The following is a 7,250-nucleotide window of genomic DNA, read 5'->3' on the forward strand; positions in this document are numbered from 1 at the left end:
CTGTGGGTTAATGTACCAGACTGCAAAGCTGTTTGAACTTCAAGGTCAGCAGTTCAAGCTCACCAGCTTCTCCTCGAAAACCCTATACAGAGTTGCTATGGGTCGGAATCGACTTAATGGCACTTAACAATAACAACCATAAGTTAACCATATTTCTCACTATTCATATTAGCTCTTTTTAGAAAACAAACAAACAAACAAAAAACCACTCAGGCATATATAATAATTTAAACCACTGAAGGGCACATTCTGTAAGTCTGCCTCCTGGCCACCAGCTCTCAGTACCTCTCTTTTCATGACTCTAGAGTCCTCAGCTGCTCCCTCTCTCCCATGTCCCCATCTCTGCCTCCATCTCTAGTGTCACTGTATCTCTGGATAAGAGCCTGCATTCTGCTTGTGCTCTTCTCCCTTAATGGTCCAAGGGTCCTCTATTTCTGGACTGCAATATTAACTCCCCTATTTTTGTTACAAAACTTCTACTTTAACAATTGTGACAGTTGCAATTAGTCAAGATAACAATTATCCATTATTGAATCATAAGAATTTTATCCCCATCTCTCTTTTTATTAAAGTTTGCATTGTGAACTGACAGGAAGTTTACAAGGCAGATCATTATTTCTACATTCAAAAAAATCATATACTTTGTTTTATTACAGTGATTATAATCCCCTTCAAGTGCCATTAATTAACAGTATTTCTCTATATTCATTTTAGCTTTTTGTTTTTTGTAATACTCAGGCATATACAATAATTTAAACTACCTACATACATTCTGTAAGTCTGCCTCCTGGCTGCCAGCTCTCAGTCCCTTTCTTTCCATGAATCTAGAGTCCTCAGCTGCTCCTCTCTCCATGTCTCCATTTCTTTTTACCAGACCCATCTAGACAAGATGAAAAATATTCAACGAAGCCTCTATCTTCCCTTCACACTCTTAAACTAAACTCACTCTTGACACTTTGTAAGCCAGTCACTTCATGCCTATATTACCTCTTCATTTTACGCAGCCAGTGTCTAAGTTGCCTGAACCTATCTATACAGAGGGGATAGCATAGGTAGTTGATGTGAAGACTCCTTCCCTCTCTGATGGTATTTTGAGATAATACCTCCATGAATGTAGGTCAAGATCATCAAATTGTAGCAATTTACCCTCATTTCCTTTATCAAAAATTGTTTTCTTTTTTATCTTCCTCTAGTTGAGTTCTGGGAGCTCTGGGAGCATAGTAGTTATGAATTGGGCTGCGAACCTCAAGGTCAGAATTTGAAACTACCAACTGTTCCATGGGAGAAAGATGAGGCTTTCTGCTCCCATGAAGATTTAGCACCTTGGAAACCCTGTACAGGGTTGCTATGAGTTGGAACCGACTCCACGGCACATAACAACAACAGTTGAATTCTCATTATCAACCCATCAAGGCTAGATCAAATTGATACTATCTGTAAGTTTGGATATTCTTGCATGTCTCCCCCTCAGTTCATATCAGCTGGATGCTTCACTCTTAACTGTAGCCCTCTGTGGCTATGTTCTTGTCCATGAGCCCAGGTGTCCCCAGGTCTAACCATACTTTGGACCAACCAGCCCTTCTTCTTCTCTATTTCACCTCTAGGTCAACAGGAGTCTATGGAACGTAGTTGAACTCAGCCCATTTCTTCATTGCTGTCTTTCCCCTCTTCTACTCACCAGTAGACCAATGTGGTCACCAGCAAGTTTACATGCCAACTCTCATGTTCACTGTAAATTTCCATCTTAGATGGGCATTTGTCCTGAAGTAACTTGATTGCTTGCCTTGATGGCTTCCTGGTGAACAACTTGCTTATTCCTCATAATCTTTCTTTGAAGATGTATCTTCTCTCACTCTAGCTGTTCCAGGCTTATCTGCTTGTCCTTTCTATTGGGAATGTCCTACCTCAGAAAATTCTGGATGGGGCTCAAGATTCCACCTAAGTATATATAATATATAATCATTTCCCAAGGAATATGTTATCATGTAGAGACAGAATTTTATATTGAGTACCTGAATAGCATTTCCTTTTTTAAAAAAGCTTCAGCTTTCACTATCTTTTCTTCTATAATTTCATTATTCCAAAAGGTATAATTTACATAGTTACACCTACATTTAATTTTTCCTTCTTTTTTCATTGGCACTTCCTTACCACACTGCAGACATTAAATTATATTCAATTTATTCTTTGTATAGTATAGTACCTTCAGTGTTTGGTCACTTGCGTTCATGTAAATTCTGACGTTGAAATTGTATTCTCTTTAGCTAAGGAACTAGTAGGGCACTGTGCCATGGGCTGCCAAAAGAACCAATATTTCCGTTTTGGAAGAAGTGCAGCCAGAACGCTCCTTGGAGGCCAAGATGGCCAAACTTCGTCTCTCATACTTCAGACATATTGTCAGGAGGGAACAGTCGCTGGAAAAGGATATCATGTTTGGTAAGGTGGAGGATCAGAGAAAAAGAGGAAGACCCCAACGAGATGGATTGGCTAAATGGCAGCATCGATGGATTCAAGCATGCTAACAATAGTGAGGTTTGCCCGGGATCGGGCAGTGTTTTGTTCTGCTGTGCACAATGTCTCTATGATTTGGTACCAACTCAATGGTGCCTAGCAACAACAACAATAGCATTTTATATCATGACTTTATGTGTTACTGCCACATGTATATTAAATACACTAGAATATGTCAAACAATATTGCTACTAGAGTCTCAGTTCATCCACGCACATGTTTATTCAAAAAATACATGTTTAGTCATGTCTCTGAGATCAATAGATGACTGGACACAAGTTCTCTCAGTAATACACTTGTGCTATTCTTGTTGGGTGTCTTTGAAAGAAATAATGACTTTAGAGGTGATCTGCTGCTCAGTTAAATTCAAGACGGAGAGGCCACTTTAGAAGCTTATGGCTATTTTATATTATTTATTTAATTCCAGAGATGTAATCATGATAAATTTCATTGAAGGACAGATGACAATCAAAGGTGCTTATTTGGAAGTTCTAAGAAAATTGAAAACTGTGTTGATGAGAAAAAAAATCCATGAAAGCTATGCTGAGGAAATTTTTTGTTGTTGTTTTCATCATTACAATATACCTCTTTTGTTTTGAGAGCAGAAAGTATTGTCCTTTGATAATTTCATTGGTAAACTTAGCCATCTACCCTACAGCCCTTCCTTATCTTGACCCTTTCATCTTCTTGAGTATGCCAAAAGTGTCATTTTGATGAGAAGCACAGAATTCTTCAGGGAAATATTATTAGGATATGCAAACACCAACATGACAAGTGACAGACATAGATGGAGGATATATCAAGAAATAATAGTTTTATATGTTGATACTTTTGCTTAATAAAACATTTTATGATTTTGTAGCAAAGCTTTTGACTTACCTTAGCATATGTAGAAAAATGTGATGGTTTAAATAAGTTTGGTATCAGCTACAAAAATTTAAACCAATCACCCAATGATAAAGTGACATATTGGTAACAATTTAAATATGAGGAAATACATGTTTATAATTATTAAATGATTTCTACAGATTTTAAAGTAGGCAAAAACAAGTAAGCAGATAAACCAGAGCCTTAAAAAGCAATATCCTTAATTATTGCTTCATTCACATGTTTTCAGCAGAAACAATTTGACTTATGGAGTCCTGGTGTGGTGCTATAGGATAAGCACTGGACTGTTAACCAAAGGTTGGAGGTTCAAACCACCACCCACTCCCTGAACACCCTATAAAAGATTGCTGTGAATATGTACTCAAAAGTACTTAGCAAGAACAACCAAGTGACATGTGAAAACACTGATGGAAGAGTAGGTGAAGTGTTGGAATGTTAATAGCAAGGTCAGTGGTTCAAACTTCCAGTGGATCCATGAGAGAAAGATGAAGCTGTCTGTTCTCATGAAGATTTCAGTCTGGAGACATTAAAAAGTAGTTTTATTCTGTCTTATGGGTCACTTGTCTGTCAGTATGTTATACTGTGGTAACTTCTGTATTGCTGTGATTGGAAGCTATGCCATTGGTATTTCATATGTCAGAAGGGTCACCCATAGAGAACAGGTTTCAGTGGAAATTCCAGACTAACAATAAGTAGAGGTGGACTACTTCTGAATGTTTGTTGTTGTTGTTAGTTACCAACACATAGCAACACTATGCACAGCAGAACTAAACACTGCCTGATCCTGGGCCAACCTCACAATTGTTGCCACACTTGAGATCATTGTTGCTGCCACTTTGCCAATCAGTCTTGCTGGAGGGCCTTCCTTTTTTCTCTGACCCTCCACCTTACCAAACATGATATTTTGGCAGGGGCCATGCCATCAGGGAATGGAATGGTGAGGGACCCTATGCATGAAGGCTCATTGTTAAGCAAGGCCACAATGAGTCTCTCCTTGGAAGGCAAGGCCCCGGGGAGGCTGTTCATGCGAGGGCCCTGCGGTTCTTGTCCTTTCCTTTTATGAATAGTTCATTTTTTTAATTTTTCTTGATTTTATTATGGTAGTTCTTTAATAACTTTTTCTATAATCATATTAATGATTAAAATTACATTTAGACACCTTCACACCATATTCAATCATGGGTAGTTATAAAGATTGCTTTTGACACTAACAATGAGTTTCACCACTAGGAAAAACCACACCAGTTAAAGCATTGTGAATTCAAGTTTAAGATTACAATCAACATTCTGTGTAGTTTCAGTCAGGGACATTAAGACCTCTAGAAAATAGCTAAGACACAATTAAGGGCTGTGGGAACATGTAAGAATATAAGTAGAAATTTAACTAGATGCTTTGGATAAAGAGATTGTTACTATGGGGAAGTTGTTACCCTTTCTCTTAACTATAAAAATTTAGGTACTTTTTATATTCTTGTTTTTAAATCAATTATGAGTAAATGATATGTAGGGTTGTTTATGGGGAAAATGTCTTGTGTGTGAGTTGTGATTAATGAATCTATAGAAAATATTAGGTGAGGGTAGAAAGAGGAGTTAAGATTTAGAATCATGTTTTAAGGTTAACCTGACATTTTAAGGAAGATTGGAGAAGAACAAAGTCACTTTTGAAAAATAGATGTTATCGAGATGACTAAGGAGTATAAGGAAGCAGTATGTGAAATGATCAAGGAAAATATTTTTATGTTCTTTGATGTAATTAGAAGATTCATGAATCAAAAGTAAATGTAATGACAGCGTAGATTATACTTTAAAGAAATTTGTTACTATGAGGTCATGGTGTATTGTAATGGTGTATAAGAAGTTAAAAAAATGTAGTAAAGTAAGAAGATTCAACACAAACTATCAACTCTGTGTGATTCCTTTCGCTGACTCCACATCTCCCTTCATGAATCCCTTAATAAGTTTGTTGAGGCTTGTCCCTGACAATATCTTTCTCCAGGAACTTTTCCCTGCTGGCAATATGTCCAAAGTATGAGAGATAAAGTTTGGCCAGCCTGGCCTCCTTGGAACATTCTGGCTGCACTTCTTCCACACAGATCTCTTGGTTTTTTGGCAACCCATGGCACTTTCAATATTTTCCTCCAAAACCATGATTCAAAAGCATCAATTCTTCTACAGTCTTTCTTATTCACTGTCCAGCTTTTGCAAGCATATGAGGCTAATGAAAACACAATAGCATACTAAGGTGGTCATGTGCACCTTCCTCAAGCTGACATCTTTGCTCTTCAACACTTTATAATGGTCTTTGGGCATCAGATTTGCCCTATGCAATATGTCATTTGATTTAACTGCTACTTCCATGAGTGTTGATAGTTGATCTAAGAAGAATGAAGTCCTTGACAACTTCAATCTTTTCTCCATTGAAAAGAATGTTGTTTATTGCTCCAGTGGTGACGATTTTTGTTTTTTTACATTAAGATACAATCCATACCAAAGGCTGAGCTTTTTGATCTTCATCAGTAAATATTTTAAGTCTTCTTCACTTTGAGTAAGCAAGGTTGTATCATCTGCATATTGCATGTTCTTAATGAGTCTTCCTCTGATCCTAATGCCACGTTTTTCTTCACAGAACACAGCTTCTCAGATTATTTGCTCAGCATACAGGTTGATTAAGTATGGCGAAAGAATACAACCTTGTTGCACACCTTTCTTAATTTTAAACCATTTAATGCTCCCCTGTTCTGTTTGAACAACTGATTCTTCTTCCAGGTACAGATTCCTCATGAGCATAAGTAAGTGCCCCAGAATACTCATACTTTACAATGTTGTCCATAGCTTGTCATGACCCACACAATCAACAGCCTTTGCATAGTCAATAAAACACAGGTAAACATCTTTCTGATATTCTCTGTTTTCAGCCAAAATCCATCAGACATCAGCAATGATATCCCTCATTCCACAGCCTCTTCTGAATCCAGCCTGAACCTCTGAAAGTTCTCAGTCAATGTATGGTTGTTCCCTGTAGGTGCATGGATGTTATCCTATCACAGACAACATTGTACCTCATGACTGATCTGGATATGTTCTTTTTGACAACGAATGCAACACCATTTCTCTTCAGTTTGTCATTCCCAGCATAATAAACCATGTGGTTGTCAGATTCAAAATGTCTAATACCAGTCCATTTCAGTTCACTAATGCATAAGATATTGATGTGAATAGCAGTAGAACACTGTCACCACCAGAATATTGGTAAATTCTAAATAGTACAAAAATATTATCAGATACAGTGCCAGAAGTTGAGCCAAACAGGTGGGATAACGCTCAAAATTTGACTGGGAAAGAGTTGCCTCCTAAAATAGAGTTGATCTTGATGGCTCAAGTGTATTAAAGGTTCTGGGAACTTCATTTGCTGATCGGGCACAACTCAAAATGATGAGAAACAGCTGTATAGATCTATTAATAATCAGAAATTGTACTGTGCAAAGTATGAGTGTGGGAAAATTTGAAGTTACAAAACCTGAACACAAAAAAGATAGATTTCATAGGCATTAGTGTGATGAACACAGAGTCATTGTACCAAAAGGAAATGGTTAATGTTCAACCATCTCAACAGATACCATATAAACAAGAATCAATGATACTCAGCGAGGAAGTCCAAAGTGCATTGAAAGAAGTGGCAAAGAACAAGGCAAAGGAATTGATGGAATCAAAATTGAAATCTTTCAAGAAAGTGAGGCAGCACAAGAGGCACTCACTCATCTCTGTCAAGAAATTTAGAAGACAACTATCTGATCGACTGATTAGAAGAGATCCATATTTGTGCCCATTCCAAAGAGAGGTGACCCAATGGA

This window comes from Chrysochloris asiatica, unplaced genomic scaffold (genome assembly GCF_000296735.1).
Source record: "Chrysochloris asiatica unplaced genomic scaffold, ChrAsi1.0 scaffold00463, whole genome shotgun sequence".
NCBI classification, from domain to species: domain Eukaryota; kingdom Metazoa; phylum Chordata; class Mammalia; order Afrosoricida; family Chrysochloridae; genus Chrysochloris; species Chrysochloris asiatica.